An 11771-nucleotide genomic window follows, 5' to 3' on the forward strand; every position below is an offset into this window, starting at 1 on the left:
CCTCTCCGTTGAGCCTGTCCTTCCTCTGCTTCTTTCCAATCTCATTTTTGCTCTTTTCTGTGCCTTGAGCAGGCCTGCTTGGTTTGGTTTGGTTTCTCTGTTCAGGTTTTCCCAAGGCCTCCTCCCTCTGCCCAAGACTTTGCCCATCTCCGCCCCTCTTCTTGAATAGCTCCTGTTCTTTCTTCCAGTTTATTACTTATTTTATTTTGGCTGTGCTGAGTCTTCGTTGTGGCATACAACCTTCCCCAGTTGTAGCATGCAGGCTTGGTTGAGGCATGTGGGATCTTAGTTCCCCGACCAGGGCTCGAACCCAGGTTTCCTGGACTGGGAGCTCAGAGCCTTAACCCCTGGACCACCAGGGAAGTCCCTCTTTCTTCCCAATATAATCCTTAAATGTCAGTTCTTCAGAAACCAGCCCTAATGTTCCTGCCCCACCCCCCAGCACACAGGTGCACTGTGCTTTCACATGTGAACAGACGTGAGCTTTCACACGTGTACACTCACACGTGTACACCCGCACATGCACACACCAAGTCAGACCTCAGACAACTGTATTTCCTCAGGATGCTGGTCATTACTGTGCATGTTCCCCGTGAGGTTTTGAGACCCGTCAGGAAACAGGGCCCACAGCCGCCACTGTGCCCAGCTCAGAACCAGCACAGCAGGTGCCCAGGGAACCCGCTCAGGGACCCTCAGCCCCTCGCCCTTCCACCAACCTAGCTACCCCTTGCCCAACTCTGTGTCAGACAGGCGGAGGGTGTGGGGAGCCCGAGGAGCTTGGGGTTGGGGTGGGTGCAACCGGCAGGTGCAGACGTGGAGGGGTCCTGCAGGGTTTAGAGGTTGGCTACTGCGAGCCTGTGCTTAATATGAAGCATCAGCTTTAGTCATTTGGATTGTAAATGTGATAAGAACAGTTTCCAAATGGCATTTGAGAGCACTTTGTCTTGGATTTGGACTCGATTCTATAGAACATAGTTTACCTTCTTAGTCGCTCTTTTCTGTATGTCAGATTCTGAAGTTAGCCTTGTGTAGGCTGGTGTGGTTACACTCAACGTGTGCTTTTGCCTTTTTATTTCAGAAAATCTCCAGCAAACACAGAAGTAGAGAGAACAGTACAATGAAGCCCCATGTACCCAACCATCCACTTTAAAAGATGACCGACTCAGGGCTGGTTTTCTTTGGTATCTACCTCACCCCGCCCCCGTTATTTTGAAGCACATCCCAGACGCCATATGGGTTTCATCTGTTAATAGTAAATGTGCTTTTGAGTACCATTTCCTAGAACTGCATCTCTGCCTGCAGTGTCCGTCGTTTTGAAAACTCCCAAAGGCTTTGTGTAAGACTGCAGTCAGAGTTAATGAGAACCCTGGGGAATGGGGAGACCTGATTGATCTGATTTTCTGTTTCACTGAATCATTAGCTAGAAAACCCTTGCTGTTTAGGGAGTTGGGGGTCGGGGCGGGGGAAGCTTTGTCTACTTTCCTGCCTTAATGGGTTTGTACAGCAAACAGTCTAATCTCTTGATCTAGCCTGTCTGATTGTCTCTCTCGCTGGTGTGACTAAGCAGGGCAGGTTGATACCATACAGGTTGGTGGAGGGGAAGGGGCCATTTCCACCTGCCCCCTCACCTGCCGTCTCACAGCCCGGATGCCAACCCGTTGGTGTCTCCTGAGTCCCCAGCCTAATTGAGCACCCCGCACACACACCCTGGGATAGACAAAGCATCGATTTTGCACCTTCTCCCACCCCCAAAATTGCCAGAGGCTCACCCAACTTGCCCCCTTTCCTCCAGACTTTGATCAAGACACGTGTGCTGAAGGCTGAATTTGGACTCAGCTCAGAGGTCACACAGTGAGTTTATTGGAGACACAACAAAACCCGTCTTGATGTGTAGGGATGGGGAGAAGCATGGAGTGCCCTAGAGGAGCAGCAGGGACCCCCTCTGGGGTTGAAGGAGGGGGTTGGGTAGTGGCCCCTCCCCCAAACCAGGACCCAGCAGGACAAGAGTCAGCCAAGCAGAGGAGGCAAGACCCACAGGGAAGAGCATGTTTTATGAGAAGAGACACTGATCAGATGTAACACCTCCCTTCGGGTCAATTCTGTCCTCCCCCTCCACTGGGGCTTTTGCTCGGCTCTTGCCTCTTCTGTCTTGAGCAGTTTTCTCTTTGTCCGGCTGACTCCTTCCTCTCTCCCCACAAGCATCTCAAGTCTCTCCCCTTGTAACCAGCCCGCCTTTTATCTCTCACTCTCCCCAGCCTAGAACGCATGCACCCCCAGATACTCAGCATCTCCTCACATGACGCCACCACCTGCGCAGTTGCTCACACTGGAAATTCACACGACCCCCCCGTTCTGTCCTTTTCCCTCACTTCCCACCTCCGATCTACCAGGCAGTCCTGCCAGTGGGTTCCCCCAAATGATCAAGAATCCAACGACCTCTCCCCACCCTCAGCCCCCACCCCGACAGGGTGACATTCCCAGGTTCCTCCTCTCGCTGCTCCTGCCTCAGTCCGCCACACGGCTGGCAGGATCCTTTTAAAGACACCTACCAACACTGGTCTTCCTGTGCTCAACCATCCAGTGGCTTCCTGTAGCATTTAGAGAAAAACCAGACTCTTCACCCTCTGGCTCCCCACTGCCTTGAGCAAGTGACAGCCCCTCTGGGCCCCCAAATCTTTCAACTATAAAATGTGGACACTAATTACACCAGCCCCACCGGATCACTGTAAGGGTTCAACGTGCCAGTTTATAGGCAGCACCTCCAATGTCAGCTCTTCTCACTCTTCTTTCCCACCTTCTCCCCCAACCCCTGTTCCACGATCCCTGTTTTTATTAACGCATCACCGAGACCATCCTCCTTTTTAATACCCTGGAGTCCTTCTGGTCCTTCTTTCCCTACATCATCCTGCCTGTCTCCTTTTCATCCGTCACATCCTTGTGCTGTGAATTGTTTCTCCACAAAGTCGCTGACTGTGGTCCCAGGCCACACTGCAGGCGCAGCTGGTATGGGTCAGAGTTGAGCTACTTCCCAACCAACCTCCCCAGCCCTGACCTGAAAATAGCAGGGAGGTTTCCACCACCATCCCTTTTTCAAAAATCTTGAGGCTCCCTCCCAGCCCTCGAGAACTTATTCTTCAAGAACAAAGCCCCGCCCTTAGCCTGGCCTTCTGCTCAGCGTTGACACTGACTCCTGCAACAGGCTCCAGGCACGCGGCGCCCGCTGTGCTTACGCAGCTTCGCTGTGTGCCATCCTCCCCCACACCCACCCCGGGAGGCCCAGTGCTCCCCCCTGTCTGTAGCCTGCCCTGGCCTGGGCCGCCCCACTTTGGACCCTGAACTGCCACCGGTGCTGCATTTCTGTCGCTGGCATCACATGCCCCCTTCCACCCGGTACTGTGAATGTCAAGACCGCATTCACGACATCACCTCTTCCTAAGGACAGGAGCCGCATCTCGTTTTATCACTCATCTCCCCGAGCGCGGAGATTTAGTATTCTGAGCTTATGATCTAAGTTACATCTACCGCGACCTGCCAGGGACGATGCAACAACCCCGCGAAACAGGTCCTCCGATTACCCCTGCTGTAGAAATAAGGAAGCTGAGGCTTAGAGAGTTGCAGAACTTGCCCACGGCATCACTGACGCCTGTGAAGCGGGGCTGCAGCCCCAAGTGAGTCTGACCCTGGGGCTTCCTGCAAATGATGACAGCCAGTGGGTGCCAGGCCCCGCGCTAGACATCATTGTGTTACCCATTGTTGTCCTCAAAAGACCCCATAAGGTGGGGATTATGACCCTCATCCTACACTGGAGATAGCAAAGGCTTGCCTGCCATGATGAGCGCATCCAGGGGCTGGCAGTGGAGAGGGAGTTCCTCCACCGGATAAAGGCATCTACGAAGAGCCCAGTGAACATATGGGATGATGAGAGCCCGAACGCTTCCCACCTATGAAGAAGAAGACAGATGTCCGCTGTCTCCAGGACTGGACAGCACTGTCCTGGAGAGTGCAGTCAGGGCGGATCAGCAGGACATAGAAACCCAAGGCATTCCCATGAGGAAGGAGGGGGAAAAACACTCCCTTTGTGCAGATGACAAGATGCTCTGTATAGAAAACCCTGAGAGATGCACACACATACTGATAAGAGCTAGTCAATGAGTTCAGCAAGGTCCTAGGACACAAAATTAATCCAGAGAAGTCAGCTGTATTTCTGGACACTAACAGTGAACACTCCAAAAATGAAGGAAACAAGTCCCTGTAGGATAGTGTCAAAGAGAATAAAATACCTAGGAATAAATTTCATCAGAGAAGGGCAAGACTCTGGCACTGAAAACTGTGAAGCATTGTTGAGGAATATTATCCAGCCATAAAAAGGAGTGAAGTGCTGACAGAGGCTACAGTGTAGATGAACCTCAGAAATATGATGCTGTGTGAAGGGCACCAGACACAAAAGGCCACACATGGTATGAGGCCACATAAACGGACCATCCAGAGCAGGCAAATCCTTAGAGACAGGTTGGTGTTGGCAGGGGAGAAGAGCAGGAGAGTACTTAACGAATAAGGGGGATTCTTTTCGGGTAGTGATGCTGTTTTGGGACTTAATATACACGGTGGTTACATGACATTGTGACTGTGCTAAACGCCATTGAATTTACATGTTAAGATGGTTCATCTCATGTAAATTTCACCTCAGTCTTTTTTTAATGTTGAAAAAAATGTAGAGCAGACGTAAATAAATGGAAAGACATCCTGTGTTCATGGATTAGAAGACAGTATTGCCAAGAAGGCAACACTCCCTCAACTGACCTACAGGTTCAGTGCAATCCCCATCAGAATCACAACTGTGTTTTTTGCAGAAATGAACAAGTTGATCCTGAACTTCATATGGAAATATTTGCAAGGGGCCAGAACAGCCAAAACGATCTTGAAAAAGAAGTACAAAGTGGGAGGGCTCACACTTCTCAATTCAAAAACTTACTGCAAAGCTACAGTCATCAAGACAGTGTGGTACCAGTGTTAAAACAGACATGGAGGGACTTCCTGGTGGTCTGGTGGTTAAGACTTTGCCTTCTAGTGCCGGGGGCAGGGTGTGGGTTCATCCCTGGTCAGGGAGCTAAAATCCCACATGCTTCAAGGCCAATAAACCAGAACATAAAACAGAAACAGTATTGTTACAAATTCAATAAAGACTTTTAAAAAATGGTCCACATCAAAAAAAAAAAGAATCTTTAAAAAGATAAATTTACAAAAACAGACATGTAGATCAACGGAATTTTATTCTCCTGAGAGTCCAGAAATAAACCTATAAATCCACTGTCAAAGTGGTTTTTGATAAGGATGCCAAGACTCTTGTGGGGAAAGAATAATCTTTTCAGCAGATGGTGTTGGGACTTAGTGACAGAAAAAGATAGATGTAAATCTTCATCACCGTGAACAGGGCAACAGTTTCTTAGACTGATATCAAAAGCACAAGCAACCAAAGGAAAAATAGAGTACACTTTATCAAAAATAAAAGTTGTGTGGGTCAAGGATGCTATCAAGAAAGTGATACGACAACCCACAGAATGGGGAAAACAACATTTGCAAATCACATATAGGGCAATGGACTTGTATTCAGAACATATTAAAAAACTCTTACAACTCAATAATGAAAAGACGACGATCTGAATGGATCTTTATAGACAATTTTAAAATAGACGAAGGACTTGAATGGTATATGAATGGCTAACAATCACAAGAAAAGATGCTCAACATCACTAGTTAGTCATTAGGGAGATGCATGGGCTTCCCAGGTGGCTCCGTGGTTAGGAATCTGCCTGCCAAAGCCAGAGACTCAGGAGACTCACGATCAATCCCAGGCTTGGGAAAATCCCCTGGAGTAGAAAATGGCAACCCACTCCAGTATTCTTGCCTGGAGAATTCCATGGACAGAGGAGCCTGGCAAGCTACAGTCCATGGGGTTGCAGAGCTGGGCGTGACTGAGCGACTGAACACAGGGAGACGCGTGTTAAAAATCACCGTGAGCGGTCACCTCACACCTACCAAGATGGTGATAATAAAATAAATGGAAAATAAGAAGTGTTCTTGAGGATATGGTGACACTAGAATCCTTGCATGAGGCTGGTAGGAATGTAAAAAGGTGTGGCCGTTGTGGATGAGTTTGGTAGTTCCTCCAAAAGTTCGAGTTACTGTGGGGGTTCAGCAGTTCCATCCCTTGGCATGTGCCCCAAAGAAATGGAAACTGACTCAAGCAGACCGCTGTGTGCAAATATCCATAGCATCATTGCTCATAACGGCCAAGTGTGAAAATAGCCAAAATGCCCTTGAACTGATGAATATATAAACCACATGCAGCATATCCATACAATGGAATATTGCTGCTGCTGCTGCTGCTAAGTCGTGTAAGTCGTGTCCGACTCTGTGCGACCCCAGAGATGGCAGCCCACCAGGCTCCCCCGTCCCTGGGATTCTCCAGGCAAGAACACTGGAGTGGGTTGCCATTTCCTTCTCCAATGCATGAAAGTGAAAAGCGAAAGTGAAGTCACTCAGTCGTGTCCGACTCTTAGCGACCCCATGGGCTTTGGCCTACCAGGCTCCTCCGTCTGTGGGATTTTCCAGGCAAGAGTCCTGAGTGGGTGCCATTGCCTTCTCTGACAATGGAATCTTATTCAGCCATAAAAAGGGATAAAGTACTGACACGTAAAGTCGTTGCAGCATGAGTGGATCTTGAAAACAGTATGCTGTGTAAAACAGGCCCGACTAAAAAGGCCACGGATTGTATGATTCCATTTATGTGAAGCGTCCAGAATAAGCAAATCCATAAACAAAAAGTAAGTAAGTGGTTGCCAGGAGCTGAAGAAAAGGGAGAATGGGAAGTGACTGCTATGGGGTACAAAGTTTCTTTGGGGGTGATAAAATGTTCTGGAAAGGGGTGGTGGTGATGGCTACACAACTCTGAATATACGTACATGCGCATACACACACACCACACACACAACTAAACTGCATACTTTAGAAGACTGAAGTAGCTTACTGAAGGTTATATCTGGTCCTAAGTAGAGAAGAGACCAGAAACTAAAGCCCAAGAATATCTGCTTTTACACCAAAGCTGTTGGAGGAAGAACTGTTCCAGGGCCCTCGAATAAGTAAATTAATAAAGCTGGGATCTCACAGAACCTCAGAATTGTCATTTTGAATAGTCCTTCTCGTGATGAAGTACTATAGTTTTGGATAGCCCATAGAAAGGCTGAGAGAAGCAATACTGGATACACTGAGAAATCAGTTATACTATGCAAGGAATGCTTGGCCCTGATGCTCTGCTTCGCTTGTGCCATTCAGCTGGGAGTCTGAAGAGCTATGAACAGGGGACTGTAGCCTAATTTCAGAGTTCAGACAGAAGAAACTACAAATTTCACAACCCACTACTATGGTGAACAGCCTTGGGACAGCCAAAGAATTTTACCTTTTTACCGATAGGTATAAAACCCTTCAAACCTCTCCATTCTTCATCCTTTTTTCTCTGGCAGCTCTTTCTTTCAAAATCTGAAGTGTGTTTAATTTACTGATTTCTAAAATAAAACACACACATCCCTCTGAAAAGAGACTCGGAGGATTTCCTGACAGGAAAATCCAGGGTCAGGATTTGGCAGGGGCCAGACCCACCTCTTCCTCCTCCCCTTCCCCTCACAGCTTTGTCTGCAGTGAAGTGAAGTGAAATCGCTCAGTCGTGTCCGACTCTTTGCAACCCCATGGACTGGGGCCTCCTGGGCTCCTCTGTCAATGGGATTTTCCGGGCAAAGGTACTGGAGCGGGTTGCCATTTGTCTGCAGAACAACCCTTTTTTCACAGTGAATCCCATCTAGGTATACACACCTCGGGTGGCCTGGACTAACACAGGTTGCTTCCACTCTTGTTTCTCTATTCATTTTCTTTTTTAATTAATTTTATTTAAAAATTTTTGAGGTTTTTTTTTTTTAATGTGGACCATTTATTAAATTTGCTACAATGTTGCTTCTGTTTTATGTTTCTTTTCTCTGGCCGCAAGGCCTGTGGGGTCTTAGGTCGCCAACCAGGGATAGAACCCGTGGCCCCTGCATTTGGAAGGCAAAGTCTTTTTTTTTTTTAATTCATTATTGGCTGTGCTGAGTCTTTGTTGCTGCATGTGGGCTTTCTCTAGTTGTGGGGAGCAGGGGCTTCTCTTTGTTGTAGAGCACGTGCTCTAGTAGCAAGGACTTAGTTGCTCCGGGGTATGTGGGCTCTTCCCAGATCAGGGATCAATCCGTGTCCCCTGCATCGGCAGGCAGGTTCTTAACCACTGGACCACCAGGGAAGTCCCTCCCTGTCTATTTCGGATATTCTCATTAATGCTGTTATCCTGTCCCAGCTATGATCATCTCCTTAGGAGGTTCTATGAGGATAGGATGCCAAGGGAATGTTCCCGGTGAGGGGTAGAATCCTCTTATAAGATGGATACCTGTTTCCATAAGTGGCTGAGGAGGCCTTTCACAGCCTCACCACCAGGCCGAGCTGATTGGACGGGCAGGAAAGAGCCTTCTGTTTATTTGCCTTTCTCAATTACTTGGTGGGATTCCCCCAAGTTTCACATTTACTGGACCTTTGTTTTCTTGTTTTCACATTTACGCATTTCTTTCTCCTGTTCTCTCTGCTTCCCTCCTCCTCTCTTCATTTTCTGATTATCTGATTGCCTTTTCTATTTCCTTTTGATTTTTCTTCTCACATCTTGAATCTCCAGAATAAGAAAATGACATTGCTTAAAAGTGTTTCTCTTGCAGCTTCATAGTCTTGATTCTTCTCTTATAAGCTGAGCAAGTTTTAAGCCTTTATGTTTAAGCTCAGTCCAAAAAATTCCCTCTGAAAAAACTGAGTCCTGTGACCATATTAGTGTTTTCTTCTCTGTGACCCGTGATGGCGTGTTTGTTTTCCTTTCCTCTGTAAATCAGCGGCACTTGATTTTTAAATGTTTTTACTTTGGAGTGTAACAACAGAATCAAGACACTACGTCTCCACTTGTGTCTGGCTTCCTTCATTCAGCATCGCGTTTTCAAGGTTAATCCACGTGGGATCCTGATTCACAAGACAGACCCTGGAAATCATTTGGAGGAAGAGATATTAAATTTGTCACCAGAATGTTAAGATCTGATCATCTTTTGGCCTCTTCCTTGGTTTTGGCAGGTTATCACCAAAAGAAATTCTAATTATTTGAGAGTTCTTGTTAGTTGAGTTCCAGATAACTTAGGATTCATCATTCTTATCACCGTGGTCATCTCTGTCCTAGCTCGGTGCTATCAGGAAAGACAAAGATGAATTGGATTTTTATTTTCCTCTTGCGTAGTGTTGTGGTAGGTGGTCTTGATTTAGTAACAAATTTCTACCCCTAATCTCCTCCCTCATCTCCCCTCCAAATTTTTCTTGTTTCTGTGAAATGGGGAAAGTAGGCTTCAAGGCAAACGTCTCTGTACAGGTGAACCAACTACCTCAGACCTTGACGGCGTGTTTAAAACATGCTGATCCCATAATGTTCAAGAGTAAAAAGGACTAAACACTGGCACAGGCTACCGCATGGATTAACCTTGAAAACACGACGCTGAATGAAAGAAGCCGGACAAAAATGGAGACATATTGTCTGATTCTGTGTATAGGAAATGTACAGAAAAGACAAACGCAGAGCAGCAGAGAGAGATGAAGATTTCCTGGAGGCTGGGGGGAGAGGGAAATGGGGAGTTTTGGGGGGGCATGAGAACTTTCTGGAATGAGATAGTGGTGATGGTTGCAGAACTCTGACTATACTTAAAATACATTGAATTATACGCTTGAAACGGGTGAACTTCAAGGCAGGTAAGTTACAAATCAGTGAAGCTGTTAATAATACCGAGTCTAAGGCCCAGAACAGACCCGCTCAGTCAGAATCTTGGCGTAAAAATCCAGAAATCTACAAACACCCCAACAGGACCAACTATGTAATTTGCAGGCTCAGTGCGAAATGAAAGCATGGGGCCTCTTGTTAAAAAAAGAATCATTCAGAATTTCGAGACAGTGGCCACACAGTATTGAAAACAAGCGTGGGGTCCTTCTAAGAGGGCCCTGGGCCGCTACCCAGGTTGCAGGCCTCCAAATCCAGCCCTGCAGCCCAGACTCAAGTTAGGGATGGTCCACCCAAAGGCAAGAGGGAATTCAGTGAGCAGGTCCTCTGCCTCTCGGTCAGAGAAGCTGTAGGTGGAGGGGCTGGAAGTCCGAGAGGAGACATCACAAAATTCAAGAGCACATTTCCTCTCCTTCCAAGAGCCACAAGTTGGTTTTAGTTAGAAAACCACGGTGGAGTCCCCAGCCCATGGCTGAGTCATCCCCAAAACTGTGGGCTTTCAGTGAAAATAAGGGAGAAAGACTGGGGTTGTTGCCAGATCTCTCGGAGGTCCTGGGTTCCCCATCAACTGAACACTGACTGGTTCAAGCAGAACAGTAAGGAGGCAGGCGAGAGACCTGTCTGGGGCAGGGTCAGGGGCTTGGCAGCCACTAACATCTCAGCCCCCATGGCCCTAGTCTGGCTCTTACTGCAACTGCCTCTTCTCCTTGAGACCATCAACCTTCCAGCAGTTTGGAATGCCACCGAGTTCCCTCCTGCCTTGAGTAGAGCATCCCCCCTGCCTCCTGATCCAAAGTGGGATGGAATTGGAACTTCCCTGGTGGTCCAGTGGTTAGGACTTCACTTCCAATGCAGGGGGTGCGGGTTCAATCCCTGGTCAGGACACTAAGATCCCACATGCCTCATGGCCAAAAAACCAGAACATAAAACAACAGAAGGGATATTGTAACAGATTCTATGAAGACTTTAAAAATGGTCCACTTCTGTAGGGTGGGAGGGAGGTTCCAGAGGGAGAGGACCTAGGTACACATATGGCTGATTTATGTTGTTGTATGGCAGAAACAAACACGACATTGCAAAGCAATTATCCTCCAATTAAAATTTAAAAAAAAAAGAACAAAAAAAGGTCCACATTAAAAAAAAAATCTAAGAAACGACAATAAAAAAAGCAAAGTCTGAACTGCCTTGATCACCTGCGGAGACAGAGTAGAAATATATATTCAGCCCCCAATTCCTCTTGTAATTTCCTGAGCTTATGGGAATGTTGGGAGCATCTGACACAGAGCTCCTAAATCCCTGGGGATTTCCTCTGTGGTAGGAGGTCTTGGTTCTAATGAAGGGACTCTGGGTGGGTTCCTGGACATCTTCAGGATGCTTGTCAGAAAGACCAAGCCATGATTACAAGTCACTTCTTCGCATGAGGTGGCCAAAGTATTAGAGTTTCAGCTTCAGCATCACTCCTTCTAATGAATACTCAGGGCTGATTTCCTTTGGGATGGACTGGTTGGATATGGCAGTCTAAGGGACTCTCAAGAGTCTTCTCCAACACCACAGTTCAAAAGCATCAGTTCTTCAGGGCTCAGCTTTCTTTATAGTCCAACTCTCACATCCATACATGACTACTGGAAAAACCACAGCTTTGACTAGACAGACCTTTGTTGGCAAAGTAATATCTCTGCTTTTTAATATACTGTCTAGATGGGTCATAGCTTTTCTTCCAAGGAGTAAGTGTCTTTTAATTTCATGGCTGCAGTCAACATTTTGCAGTGATTTTGGAGCCCAAGAAAATAAAGTCTCTCACTGTTTCCATTGTTTCCCCATCTATTTGCCATGAAGTGATGGGACCATATGCCATGATCTTCATTTTTTGAATGTTGAGTTTTAAGCCAGCTTTTTC

This window comes from Capra hircus, chromosome 17 (genome assembly GCF_001704415.2).
Source record: "Capra hircus breed San Clemente chromosome 17, ASM170441v1, whole genome shotgun sequence".
NCBI classification, from domain to species: domain Eukaryota; kingdom Metazoa; phylum Chordata; class Mammalia; order Artiodactyla; family Bovidae; genus Capra; species Capra hircus.